The sequence below is a fragment of the Phycodurus eques genome, chromosome 15 (assembly GCF_024500275.1).
Source record: "Phycodurus eques isolate BA_2022a chromosome 15, UOR_Pequ_1.1, whole genome shotgun sequence".
In the NCBI taxonomy this organism is placed as follows: Eukaryota; Metazoa; Chordata; class Actinopteri; order Syngnathiformes; family Syngnathidae; genus Phycodurus; species Phycodurus eques.
In genome coordinates, this window is record NC_084539.1 from 5078172 (window position 1) to 5093318 (window position 15147).

Here is a 15147-nt window from a genome sequence, read left to right on the forward strand (position 1 = left end):
ACGACGACGATGATGATGATGATGATGACGAGGATGATGATTATGACGATGATGATGAGGATGATGACGATGAAGATGATGATGATGAGGACGATGATGATGATGAGGATGATGATGCCATGCTGTCAGGTAGCCCCCCCCCCCCCCCCCGCCGACTGCAACGAACCATGTCAGCATCCGCAGCGCTTGTGAAAGGCGCTTTGTGCATCTCTAATCCGCTGTGATGTCAGCGCGCAGGAGGAGGGGCTCCGCTCTCTGCTTTAGCCCGAGAACTTGTCGTCGTCTGGAGGGACGAACCGAACCGTAGCAAGCCGAGCGAGCGAGCAGGCACCGGGGGGAGGAGGAGGAGGAGGAGGAGGCAGGGATGTAGACGGCCGGAGCCGCACCTCTCCTCCGCTGGCTGACACACAGGTAACACCGTGGCTGAATGTGTGTCGTGTTGCGTCGTGTTTGTATGTTTATATAAATCGTTGTTTTGGCGACACCTGGCCGGATGTAAGAGTCCGGAGGCGCATCGAGACAGGTGACAGATTGTTCCTCTATTACATAATATTTGCATTCACCGTTTGACCGAGATGAATCGTGCTTTTAGGCATCGGGAAAGATCGTGTCATGTTATTTCACAGTGCATCTCATTACACAACATCATTATGTTTGGGATACGCTGTCAGTTTATTATTATTATTTTTTTAATGCCCTGCTCCTTCATTCTCATCGTGCTGCCAAATAAATGGCTTAGCTGAGCCCTGCACGTTAGCGAATCCTCAAGGCAATGGGAAGGGACTGAAGCACTCGACAGTTTGACATATTCCATTGCATGTGTTTCATGGATTTTTGAGCTATGTTGGTATTTTGCAAACACGGTGCAAGAAACATGACTCTGCGTGTGTGTTTGTGTGTGAGAGAGGGAGGGGCAAGAAGGAATGATGCACTCAATAATTAAATGGTTAAAAAAAAAAACATCCACATTTGAGTGCGTACAGAGCAAATTAAAATTGCAAGCCCTATCCATTACTGACTTGACTACACTGACTAGGCCTATATATTTGCATTATTTTTCATATTAATTTATTATACCACCAAAGATAAGCGGGATAGGAAATGGATGGACAGATATTAGACCATGGGCAGCACGGTGCAGTAGCGGTTTGCACATCTACCTTAGAGTTCTGAGGTTTGGGATTCAAATCACTTTCTGTGTGGAGTTTGCATGTTTCCCCCCCTGCTTGCGTGGGGTTTCATAGGGTACTCTGGCTTCTTCTCAGTTGGGAAAAACATGCGTGTTAAGTTAATTCATAATAAACTTTATTAAGGCACACTATGGGTCTATATCAGACATATACTGTACATAGCCTACACCACGTAAAATAGAAGAGGGGTTTATGCCTAAAAATGACAGTATTAAAAATAGACTCCTGTGCCAGTGTCGCCACAAACTTGAGTGGTATCTAAGTGCTTCTTTTCACAGGGTTAGAAAAACCCCAATGATATTGTTTAGAGACCCAACCAAATGACACATACAAGTTTACATACACGATATAAAAACAGCCATATGCTTTTTTTTTTTTTATTATCTCACTCGCTGACATGAAATCAGACTAAACTTTCCTGACTAAACTCTGTTTTAGGTCAATCAGGATTACCAAAATTATTTCTATTTGCTAAATGCAATAATAATGTGAGTTTTCTTTCCTCCCCAGAACTGTTTTCCATCCAAAGTTTACATACAGTGAGATTATTACAGTAAGATTATTATTATTATTATTACTCCAATTATGAAATAATTGGAGTAATCCTAATTGACCTAAAACAGGACAAGTTTATTCTGATTTCATGTCAGACAGTGAGGAAAAATATGTGTGTATTTTTATATAGTGTATGTTATAAACTTCTGGTTTAAACTGTAAATCTTTTCGTCTGTACGGCAAGTTTCTTCAAAGTGCTTTCTAATTGAAGACCCCATATTGCCCGTCGGTGTGAATGTGAGTTGAATGGTTCTTTGTCTATAGGTGACCTCTGATTGGAATGTGCCCAAAGCCAACTCGCATCGGCTCCAGCTCACTCGTGACCCTAATGCGGACAAGCAGTATGGAAAAACGACAGACGGATGTTAGACCATGGTTGTAAAATGTCTATATTTCCATCCATCCATTTTCTAAACTGCTTATCCTGTTTAGGGTGCTAAACTACTCACCGGAATGGTTGCCAGTCACTCACAGGGCGTATATTTTGACAGACAACCGTTCGTACTCGCATTCACACAGTCACTGAGCAGGAACTGAAACTCCTCTGCTTGCATTGAAAGTCAGACGAATGAATCGTGGCTCTATCAGATATTATTTTTTGGAGACCAACATGATGATGATTATATTACACATCCTTGTTTTGTCCATCCAACTGTCTAAATTCCATAGAATGTTCCTTGAAATTTTATTAGAACTGTTGGAGTTCATAACCAATAGTGTGGCGGTACACAACTCCAAATAAGAATATTAGAATATTTGTCTTAGTTCTAGTGGAAGTCTCAAAGCTTATCAGATTACACTTAAAATAAGACCTATTATCGAAAAAAGTTACTTCACTGGCAATTTATCGACTTATGTCAAGTAAAAAAAATAGCTTGAAAGTGAAGATTTTCTAAAAACAAGTTCCTTTTTAGGTGATGAGTCTTATTTTAATATTCTTTTCACGTAGCCAGCATTAGAGTGTTAGACTGTTGGTGTAAATGTTGAGTGTGAATCCTCAGTCTGTCTCTTTTGTGTGCCCTGTGATTGACTGGCGAGCAATGCAGGGTGTATAGTCTGCTATTAAATACAATATCTGCTGGTTGACAATTTTTCTTCATCAGTTAATTGTTTTCAATTGTATTTCCCCTCTAATACCTCATAATTTTCGTGTTAGTGCAGTACAGTATTTGCAACTCCCGATTAAGTACACTGTTATACATTCCTGTAAATTCGACAGTTATTTACCACATATCATACAGTAAAATGCTTTAAAGTGATTATACAATAATTAACTACAATTTCCACTGCATCGTGGGATCCTGGTTGATGTCACACAGAGAGTTACTGTATTTTGTAGCTGAAGCCGTGGGGCTGTCATCATGCATTGCGGCATGAAATGTTGAATGAACTGTTGCCAGAATAAAGACGTTAATGCTTAATGTTCACGAGCGATCAGGATTAACGTAACATGAATAATATGTATATTACCCGTAGTTCGTTGAATGTGTGTCTTATTTAACTCTCGCATTACTTTTAATGTTGCACTTTGTTTTCATGGGTTGTGTGCGATAGAGAGACAGCCCGGTCAGTTCAGCTGTACATTAAGTGTAGCTAAGCTAAATGTTACCTGGTGAATTATCGACTGCATTAGATACAAGTGTGAACTTCCTTGTGGTTACTCAGTTTGGCCTACTTCTGCAAGCCAGAAGAGCTCCCATTTTCCTTGTGTGACTCATCAGCACCACACTGAATAAAAGCATTGATTTTAAAACAATATATAACTCTCTGGTTATCGTGTGTGTATAAAGTATAATCACGTTACAGTATTTTACTGCATGGTATTTGGTAAATAACTGTAGAATTTGCATCAATGTCTAAGTGTACTGTAATATTCGTTCCCAGCATGCAATGTAATATTCATGACGCCACAGTGTTTAAGTATTTCATCGTAAATAACAAGACGTCTAAATAATGAGACACGTGCAAGAAAATATGATAATACAAGAAAGAGAATGATCATAAAAATCTCTTGCCTAGAAATACTGAATACTAACTCTGTGACACCGTTGCAGAAAAACATTGTTGTATATGCTTCTATTATATACATGTGCGTTTGGTAGTAGTAGTAGTAGTAGTAGTAGTAGTAGTATGTTTCCATTGGAGCAACCTCATTGTAGCAGCCAAGAGACAGGAGCCAATTGCTGCTATCGCAGAGTGTCACCTGATTCAGGAAAGCTAATCAACTAGTATTGAGCAAATAATTATTCATTTAAAAAAAGTAAAACCCCAAAATGTATATGTTGTAAAAAATATATAAATATAATCTGATAATTATTAATTAAAATTAGGTTTGCCAATTGATTAATTTTCTTAATCAGATTAATAACACATTTGAATTTTGATCAATCGTGATTAATCACAGGTGCTAAATATACCACACATAGAACCACATCTTGCTTTGAGATGGTATTTTAAACTTGTTGTGCTTTGATGAAAAGAAAGTTCAGCGCTGCACTATATGAAAATTACCTTTGTTTTTTTTTTCGAAATCCCATCGGCATGACTTTTGAAGCAAAAATTTGCCCCTGGGCACAACGGTTGGAGTCTCCTCACTTATCTTTGCAGGAGTGTCAGCACTAACCTGATCACTGACCTTATAGCAACCTGCACCACATTTTAGATATCCATCCGGAGTTTAGATAAAGGTGTGTTGTGGTCAAAATAAATTGTGTGATTTATCTGAGTTAATACATGATTAATGCAATAATTTTTTGGTGATTAATCATGAGTTAACGCTTTAACTTTGACAGTCCTAATTAAAATGTTTTATACCAGCATGTTTATTTATATGAAGTTCATTCTATTCATCAGTTAACTTGAATGAAGAGACTAAAAGTTAGATGAAGATGAAGGAGAGGTGGAAAGCAGGTTCTTAGGCAGAAAGAGAAGGGGAAAGCACAGAGCCTACAACTGTAAGGCTTTGAATGTTAGGAGTATGACAGAAAAAGCTCGGGAGATGGTTGACATGATGATTAGGAGAAAGATTTATTTATTGTGCATCCAGGAGAGTAGGTGGCAGGGCAGTAAGGCAAGAAGTTTAGAGGCAGGGTTTAAATTATTTTACCATGTGGAGATGGGGAAAGAAATGGAGTAGGGGTTATTTTAAAGGAAGAGTTAGCTAAGAATGTCTCGGAGGTGAAAAGAGTGTTAGATCGAGTGATGATGCTGAACGTTGAAACTGAGGGCGTTAATTGTGAATGTAATAATTAGTGGCTATGCCCCACAGGTAGGATGTGACCTAGAGGTGAAAGAGAAATGCTGGAAGGAGCTAGATGAAGTAATTCTGAACATCCCAGAGAGAGAGAGAGAGAGAGAGAGAGAGAGAGTCATGGTGGAGATTGTAATGGACATGTTGGAGAAGGAAATGGGTGATGAAGTGATGGGTAAGTTGGCATGCAGGAAAGGAACTTGGAGGGACAGATGGTGGTAGACTTTGCAAAAAGGATGGAAATTGTTGTAATGGACACCTTATTCCAGAAGAGTCAGGAACATAGGGTGACATACAAGAGCGGAGGTAAAAGCACGCAGGTGGATTACATCCTGTGCAGATGATGTAATCTGAAGGAGGTTACTGCCTGTAAAGTGGTGGTAGGGGAGTGTGGCTACACAGCATAGGATGGTGATGTGTAAGATGACTCTGGTGGTTGGTAGGAAGATTAAGAAGACCAAGGCAGAGCAGAGAACCACGTGGTGGAAGCTGAGAAAGTAAGAGCGTTGTGCGGCTTTTCAAGAAGAGGTGAGACAGACTCTCAGTGGACAGGAAGAGCTTCCAGAAGAGTGGACCACGACAGCCGAGGTGATCAGGTTAGACAGGCAGGAGAGTACTTGATGTATCTTCTGGTAGGAAAGGGGAGAAGGATACTTGGTGGTGGAACCTCAAAGTACAGGAACTCATACAAGGAAATAGGTTAGTTGAGAAGAAGTGTGAATCTGAGAGGACTGAGGAGAGGAGAAAGGAATACATGGAGGTGCAACATAGATTGGAGGTAAAGGTGGCAAAGGCCAAAAAAAATAGGCATATGGATTACATGTTTGCAAGGTTGGACACTAAAGAAGGAGAAAAAGCTCTATACAGGTTGGCCAGACAGAGGGATATAGATATGAAGGATGTGTAGCAGGTTAGTGTGATTAAGGATAGAAATGGAAATGTGTTGACTGGTTCCAGTCGTGTGCTGGATAGATGGAAACAATACTTTGAGGAGTTGATGAATGAGGAAAATGAGAGAAGGAACAGTAGAAGAGGCAAGTGTGGTGGACCAGGAAGTGATATTGATTAGTGAGGGGGAAGTTAGAAAGACGCTAAAGAGGCGGGAAAATGGAAAGGCAGTTGGTCTAATGACATACAGTACCTATGGAGGTATGGAAGTATCTAGGAGAGGTGGCCATGGAGTTTTTGACCAGCTTGTTCAACAGAATTCTAGTGGGTGAGAAGATGCCTGAGGAATGGAGAAAAAGTGTGCTAGCGCCCATTTTTAGGAACAAGGGTGATGTGCGGAGCTTTGGGAACTATAAAGGAATAAACTTGATGAGCCACACAGTGAAGTTATAGGAAAGAGTAGTGGAGGCTAGACTCAGGACAGAAGTGAGTATTTTCAAGGAACAGGATGGTTTCATGACTACAAAGTGTACGACAGATGTATTATTTGACTTGAAGTTGTTGATGGAGAAGTACAGAGAAGGTCAGAAGGAGCTACATTGTGTCTTTGTAGATGTAGAGAAAGCCTATGACACAGTACCCAGAGAGGAACTGTGGTACTGCAAGCGGAAGCCTAGAGTGGGAGAAAAGTATGTTAGAATAGTACAGCACATGTATGAGGGCAGCAGAACAGTGGTGAGGTGTACTGTAGGTATGACAGAGGAGTTTAAGGTGGAGGTGGGACTGCATCAGGGATCAGAGTCTGAGCCCCTTCCTGTTTGCAGTGCTGATGGGTAGGCTGGCAGATGAGGCAGATAAGACTGGAATACCCGTGGTGCATGATGTTCGCAGATGACATTTTGATCTGCAGTGAAAGGAGGGAGCGGGTGAAGGATCATTTAGAAAGGTGTCGGGCGTGCACTGGAAAGGAGAGGAATGACGATTAGCCGAAGTAGGACATAATATATGTGCACAAATGAGAGAGGTGGAGGGGGAAGAGTGAGGCTACAGGGAGAAAATAGGGTGGAGGACTTTAAATACTTGGGGTCAACAGTCCAGAAAAATGGGGAGTGTGGTAAGGAAGTGAAGAAATAGGTCCAAGGAGGTAGGAAAGGTTGGAGGAAGGTGTCAGGTGTGTTATGTGACCGAAGAGTCTCTGCTGGGATGAAGGGCAATGTTTATAAAACCGTGGTGGGGCCAGCCATGATGTACGGACGAGAGACAGTGGTCGTGAAGAGACACCAGGAAGCAGAGCTGGAGGTGGCGGAAATTAAGATGTTGAGGTTCTCACTCGAAGTGACCAGATTGGATAGGTTTAGAAATTAGCTCAGCCAAGATTAAATATTGTAGAGACAAAGTTAGATAGAGAAGAGTTTGTTGGTTTGTTTCCAGAGTACAGAGAGTGAGCATCTTGGTAGAAGGATAAAGAGGATGGAGCTGCCAGGCTAGAGAGCTGGCAGGAGACCAAAAAGAAGGTTGATAAATGTGAGCGAAGACATGAGGGGAGTTGGTGTAAGAGTGGAGGATGCAGAGGTTGAACTTTGTGAAATACATCGAAAAGCTATGTTGCAATAATGGCTCTCAATAATATTTTATTACAAAGGATCAGAAAGCGGACGTGATGATGGAGTTGGTTTCATTATTCATAAACATATCGCCAATTACGTTACCTGCGTCAAAAGTATTTCAGACAAACTCGCAACATAAATCTCTATTGGAAAGCGTTACTCACTTCAATTGATACAAATATATGCGCCAACCATCAGCCACACAATGAGGTGGAAGCGTTTTACAAATCTTTATAGTCAATCGAAGCGCAAATTTCGAATAGTCATGTGTGACTTTAATACCAGGATTGGCCTTAACTCTGGCGAGAAATCAATTGGATCCTACGGAATGGGATCAAGAGACGAAAGAGGAGAACGCTTAATATAATTTGCTGAACAAGAAGGCTTATACTTTATAAATTCGTTCTTTAACTAGAAATTGAACATAAAGTGGACATGGAAAAGCCCCAAAGGTAACACTACCATCCTAGACTAATTCCTGTCGATTGACAAAGGGGTATTTAAAGATTTCACCGCCCTAAACAAATTTGACATTGGAAGTGACCACAAATTGGTTCGGATCAAAGTGCAAACCAACTGCCAACTTCAACGAAAGAAACTTCTGAAGAGCAAGCTTATCAATCTAAACTTAATTCAAGAAAGAAATGACAAGTTTCAAATACAAACCCAATTCCAATGAAGTTGGGATGTTGTATTAAAAATAAATAAAAACATAATACAATGTTTTACCAATCATGTTCAACCTATATTTAATTGAGTACACTACAAAGACAATCTATTTAATGTTCAAACTGATAAACTTGTTTTTAGCAAATAATCATTACTTTGGATTTTATGGCTGTAACACGTTTCAAAAAAGCTGGGACAGGTGGCCAAAAAGACTGAGAAAGTTGAGGAATGCTCATCAAACACTTGTTTGGAACATCCCACAGGTGAACAAGCTAATTGGGAACAGGTGGGTGCCATGATTGGGTATAAAAGGAGCTTCCCTCAATTGCTCAGTCATTCACAAGCAAAGTTGGGGCGAGGTTCACCTCTTTGTGAACAAGTGCCTGAGAAAATAGTCAAACAGTTTAAGGACAATGTTCCTCAACGTATAATTTCAAGGAATTTAGGGATCTACGGTCTATAATATCATCAAAAGGTTCAGAGAATCTGGAGAAATCACAGCATGTAAGCGGCAAGGACGAAAACCAACATTGAATGCCCGTGACCTTCGAGCCCTCAGGCGGCACTGCATCAAAAACTGACATCAATGTGTAAAGGATATCACCAAATGGGCTCAGAAACACTTCAGAAAACCAATGTCAGTAAATACAGTTTGGCGCTAGATCCGTAAGTGCAACTCCAAACTCTACTATGCAAAGCAAAAGCCATTTATCAACAACTCCCAGAAACGCCGCCGGCTTCTCTGGGCCCGAGCTCATCTAAGATGGACTAATGCAAAGTGGAAAAGTGTTCTGTGGTCCGACAAGTCCACATTTAAAATAGTTTTTTGAAATTGTTGACGTCGTGCCAAAGAGGAAAAGAACCATCCGGACTGTTATTGACGCAATGTTCAAAAGCCAGCATCTGTAATGGTATGGGGCTGTGTTAGTGCCAGTGGCATGTGTAACTTACACATCTGTGAAGACACCATTAATGCTGAAAGGTACATACAGGTTTTGGAGAAACATATGCTGCCATCCAAGCAACGTATTTTTCATGGACGCCCCTGCTTATTTCAGCAAGACAATGCCAAACCACATTCTGCATGTGTTACAACAGCGTGGCTTTGTCGTAAAAGAGTGCGGATACTAGACTGGCCTGCCTGCAGTCCAGACCTGTCTCCCATTGAAAATGTGTGACGCATTATGAAGCGTAAAATACGACAACGGAGAAGCTGTACATCAAGCAAGAATGGGAAAGAATTCCACCTATAAAGCTTCCACAATTAGTGTCCTCATTACCCAAACGTTTATTGAATGTTGTTAAAAGAAAAGGTGATGTAACACAATGGTAAACATGACCCTGTCCCAGCTTTTTGGGAACGTGTTGCAGCCATAAAATTCTAAGTTAATGATTATTTGCTAAAAACAATAAAGTTTATTGGTTTGAACATTAAATATCTTGTCTTTGTAGTGTATTCAATTAAATATAGGTCGAACATGATTTGCAAATCATTGTATTCTGTTTTTATTTATGTTCAACACAACGTCCCAACTTCATTGGAATTGGGGTTGCACGTTTGGCTAATCGCTTTAAAGCTCTTCTATCGCAGGAAGACAAAGATTTGTCAACACACAACGACTAAATTGTAAACGGCATGGTTGAAACTGCACACAAAGTAGCGCCATCAACGACAAAGATGACAACATCAAGAATATCTAAAGCTACTTTCAACTTCATGAAAAAGGAACGATATGTCGCTGCCGCGAGAGAAAGAATTTTATACAAACCTATACACCACTATACCCTCAACGAATGATTACTGGAAAGCTAGAAGTAGGTCCAGTTCCATGTAACCTGAATGAAGAGGTTAAAATCACTATTAGTTCACTTAAGGCCGGTAAACGTAAGGCCGAACTTAATAAGATCATTGTAAAACGATTTCAACGCTGCTTGGACTTGCAAGAAGTTCCAGCGACATGGAAATAAATAAATCATTTTGCTACATAAATCAGGCGATAAAATTGACCTAAGAAATTATCGCCCCAAAAAGCCTCCTCTCAACGATTTATAAAGTATTTGCAAAGATATTGGACAAACGAATTGGAATCAAACTCAATGAAGTCGTTACTGTCCACAAAAAGATAAAATGGATGACTATGTCCTAGACGTCGTCGACAACTTCATCTATTTAGGCCAACTTGTAACAATGGATGGAAATACAAGCACTTCAGTTGAACGCTGCATAAAGCTTGCCTGGTAGGCTGATGGAAGGCTTAGTGTATAAGAACAATCTTCCCATTTGCTTGAAAAGAAAAGTTTACGATCAATGTATTTTACCAGTCCTCACCTACGGTAGTGAAACTTGGACTACAAATGCCAAAGTTATACAAAGGCTCCGTGTAACCCAAAGGAACGTGGAACGTCAAATGTTGAAAATAAGCATTCACGACTCGAAAAAAATGCAGTTGGATAAGACAGCAGACCTGAGTTACCGTGGTCATTCAAAAAAAATAAAAAGCCTAAAATGGAAATGAGTAGGCCACATTGCCCGAATAGTTGACAAAAGGTGGACCACAGAAACTATCCATCGGATACCACTGGACATAAAGCGGCCACGGCGTAGACCTAAAAGTAGACGGATAGATGAAATTATTAAACACGCCGGAATAAACTGGCAACAAATTGCAAACTGCCGTAGGAGTTGGAAATGTGAATAAGAGACCTTCATCCTGCAGTGGATAGAAAATGGCTGATGATGATGATGATGATTACTAAGTGTAGAAAATATTTGAGTTTAAGAAATAGCATGAATCATTTTGGACATGTCTCTAACATGATTTCGTCAAAATGTAGTCAAAACACCATTTTATGTATAGATGTGTATATATATATATATATACATATATATATATATATATATATATATATATATATATATAATTACTGTCTCTGAGCCCATTTTATTGTCTTTTCCTTTCTTTTGTCATTTTCAGCAACTCATTTAACAAGTGAAAATTGATGGGTATTCAGAGTATGAGTAATTTTTGTATTAAGTGGAGATTACGATTTTCAAAATATGTATACGTTTTTATTCCTTGTATTTTAATCTAAAACAATTCCTCACTATGTATTTTTAATTTGTACATGTATTTATTTTTTTTAAAGAGATGCATTTTGCTCTCTTGTTAACTGTATCAGTTGCACTGTTAACTAGATAAAAATACAAAGACGTTTGGAACATAAAATTACCAGGAGTTAAGCAATAGGTGATCAATTTCAATTTTAGAATTTCTACAAAGCAGCGGATGTCACTTGACGCTCATTCACTTCACATGGCTTTTATTAGACAACCAATTTCACATTTCTGTAACTGATTTGCTTGTGTCAGGGGAGTGAAATGAAAGCCTAATTGTGTCTCAAAATGTAAATATTACCTTGTTATTGACAGTGTGTATGATACTGTAGCTCAAGGTTCTTATATGCCCACGTAGCACGTGTGTCGTTGTCAGTGTGTGTTTGTCAGGAGTGGATTAGTGAGTTAATGGGTTAGCAAATCTCCGACACTGCAGCTTTCACTGCACCCTGACAGATGGAAGTGTAGCACTCTGCTCAAGGCTCTGCAGATATACCGCCGCTCTACTGGGCCATCTGCAGTTAGGCCAAGTCCTCCTTGCTGAGCCTCTCTCCAAGGCGCCTGGCGTCTACCGTGCAAACTGTGCAGAGAGGATCATCCAGCACCCTCCCAGTCAAACCTGGCAGTTGGGGTTTGTGGTCAGATTACAAAATAAACTTTTGGGACCATACTGACCATCTGGGTTTGCTATGTCCCTTTTCTGTTTGTTTTTTACAGTACGATTACAGTACCTTTTGGTGATGGGCATTACATTGTTGTTGGGATGTGGGAGTAAACCGGAGTGCTCGGAGAAAACCCACACAGGCACGGGGAGAACATGCAAACTCCACACAGGCGGGGCCGGGATTTGAACCCCGGTACTCAGAACTGTGAGGCAGATGTGCTAACCAGTCGTTCACCATGCCGCCTCCCCTTGATTGATTGATTACATTGATTGCACAGACTCAAGTATCTTCTTTCTTTGCCGCTCACCTCAAAATCCTGCGACCAGCAGAAACGAAGGCTTTTATCGTTGAATCTACGGACCTGATCACCAACATCAGTCTCACCTAATCAGTAATGGGAATCTGCTCTTTTTAAGAGCCACTTCTTTAGGCTCTGCTCTTTCAACTGCCAAGTGGACCCTCTATTTCTTTGTTGCTTCAACTTTATTACGAAATTCTGAGTAAAATGAATTACTGAGGCAGCACGGTGGACGACTGGTTAGACCGTCTGCCTCGCAGTTCTGAGGACTGGGGTTCAATCCCCGGCCCCGCCTGTGTGGAGTTTGCATGTTCTCCCCTGCGTGGGTTTTCTCCGGGCACTCCGGCTTCCTCCCACATCCCAAAAACATGCACGGTAGGTTAATTGACAACTCTAAATTGCCCGTAGGTGTGAATGTGAGTGCGAATGGTTGTTTGTTTCTATGTGCCTTGCGATTGGCTGGCAAGCAGTTCAGGGTGTACCCCGCCTCCTGCCTGAAGATAGCTGAAATAGGCCCCAGCACTCCCGTGACCATTGTGAGGATAAGCGGCTCAGAAAATGGATGAATGGATGAATTACTGATTTCAAAAATACATATTGAATATGCATTATTCATATTTCTTTAACAATTGAAAAAAAAAATCATATAGATTGCTAAATAGAACTGTTGTATGCGCAGCAACAGTCGCAGTAGACACTAGACACACTTGTACATTCATTAACAGCAGGTTCCCTTGCTTGTCTTTTTTTCCTCTAACTGAAGTAATGTCAGGATTCAGGTTGCAAGTTGGACCCCGATGCAGAGAGGACAGGGAGGTGAGATTGTGAATAACGGTTTATTGCAGCTCGGAAACGAACAAAGGAACTCCGAGAATTAAATCCGAGATTGGCAGGGTTCCAACGAGGACCGGTCTGGCAGGGTAGGAGTCCGTGTTGTCGGTGGGCCGCAAGAGGTGAGCACTGGTTTCCAGGGAGCAAGGCCACATGACAGACTGGGGACAAAGAACAAGAATTAGGTAGAGGTAACTCACGAGGTCTTCAGGAAGCAAAAATATAGACAAGGTGGCCAGGCTACGAACTCGACATTGAGCGTTGATAGTCTGGCGACAAGTTGGAGTCCCACAGCGTCTTAAGAGCAGTCAGGTGCAATTAGGATGACAAGGTGCAGCTGCTAGACTCCAACACGTCAACCCTGCAAAGCACTCATGACACACACACACACGGGCTGGATTCAGGGTGCTGAAACAGCAGCCCTGATAAGTAATGGATGAAGAGTATGCATATGCCCAATGCAGGTTGTTTGTGAAACTGAAAAAAGATGAGAAAAAAAACAAATCCGATCCCGTTAAGTAGCCGGATCCCGTCGATCGTCTTTCAAAAACGTCTTTGAAGTGAAAGACAGGATCGTTCATAACCGACACGTCACTACACCGATGAGTTTCGTGACATCATCTCTTTTGGACTGGTCCACGCGATTGTCTTATTTTAGGCTCACTTTCAAGCGCAATCAAAGCTGTAATAGCAGCGACTAAACAAAGTAGAACGGCCACAGACATGTTTGAGAACTCACGTGACGGGTTTGTGGTGACATAATATGTATTGGCTCAAGATTGGCTTCAATGGAAATGACGGTACCTGCAGCAAAATACGTATGGCACTTGTTCTTTCCTGCAATGAAAGTTTTACATTGTAGTTGTTAGGATTTGTAGGGTTAGGAAATGCACCATCGATCAATGCTGTGATAGGCAATCTGCCAGGAGACGTGGCTCTATTTGTGTCTACATGGTGCTTGTTGGCTTTTGTGTTGGAACTCTTCAACTTCTTCTGACATCTTTATTCTACTCAACATAACACTGTCATTGAAAGAGGTGTTAAGAACAATCAGATTGTTTGATTCTCCAATAAAATTATATTAAAAAACAGTTAATCAACTAATTTTAAATTTCCCCATAAGTGATCAATGATTTTACTTTTCTTCGAATGGCCATCGCTAGTCCTTTTACACACATAAAGCAATATATGTACTGTATATTGCATACTGATTATTCGTTTTTTCCATTGTCAGTTCCTGTTGGTATATTAGGTAAATGGTTGGCATAATACTTTGTAAGAAATAACAATGAGATGTACTATCAGACAGATAGATCATAAACCCCTCTGGAGTGGAATATTTTAAACAACGATTAATAAGGTAAGCTCTAGCCATGTTGTTCCGTGCAATTAGTTTGCACATTCTGTCCTTTTCTGGTTTTCGTTCATGAGTAAGATTATATTCTATGTGTACTCTAACAGTACGATACACAGCAAAGGCTGCCACAGGAAATAACTGATGGATACCCTGATAGCCTCATCATATTTAGTTAGCATCACAACTGGCCCTGTAACTCCCAGGACCCTTATTATTCAGATCACTGGTCTATCCATCGCTCTGTGTCAGCTCTTATCCAATATCCGTAAAATATCCCTTCGTCTTCCAACCCTGACTCCTCTTTGACCTTTGGTCTCCTCTCGTTCTGCCAGCTGCTGGCAGCTGCGTTAAAGTGGCCGGAAGTGCAGTGAGAAACCAAACCAGTCCCAGTGGATGTATTTTTCTTGCGAAAAAGAAGAAGCACTTCTGAAGCACTTTTCTATAGCATCATTGATAGAAGCTGGCAGGAAAGAAAAGCAACATAATGTCTCTTACTTTTTAAATTACACTACCCAATTGTGTGTGTGCGTATGTGTGTGTGTGTGTTGTAATCTGATGCACTTTTCCAAATTCTCACATCTTCAGGGCTCTATTTTCATTGACGGCGTAGCTGCTTTTCAGCATAAAAACTGGTGAATCTTGATTTTCATGCAAGTGCCAGAGGGATTGCCCATGGAGGAGTGAGATATTGATGTCCAAATGTCCTTCTAAACATTTGCCTA

The 15147-nt window shown here is 40.8% G+C and overlaps 1 protein-coding gene across 1 annotated transcript in view; it reads left to right on the top strand.

The window, feature by feature from the left end:
• The window catches only part of LOC133413345 (amyloid-beta A4 precursor protein-binding family A member 1-like), a 27149-nt gene continuing 12002 nt past the window's right edge, over window positions 1-15147 (top strand). The window contains exons 1-2 of the mRNA XM_061697600.1: window positions 1-129; window positions 238-411. The gene's annotated coding sequence lies outside the window, so the exon portion shown is untranslated. The remainder of the gene's footprint in view (window positions 130-237; window positions 412-15147) is intronic.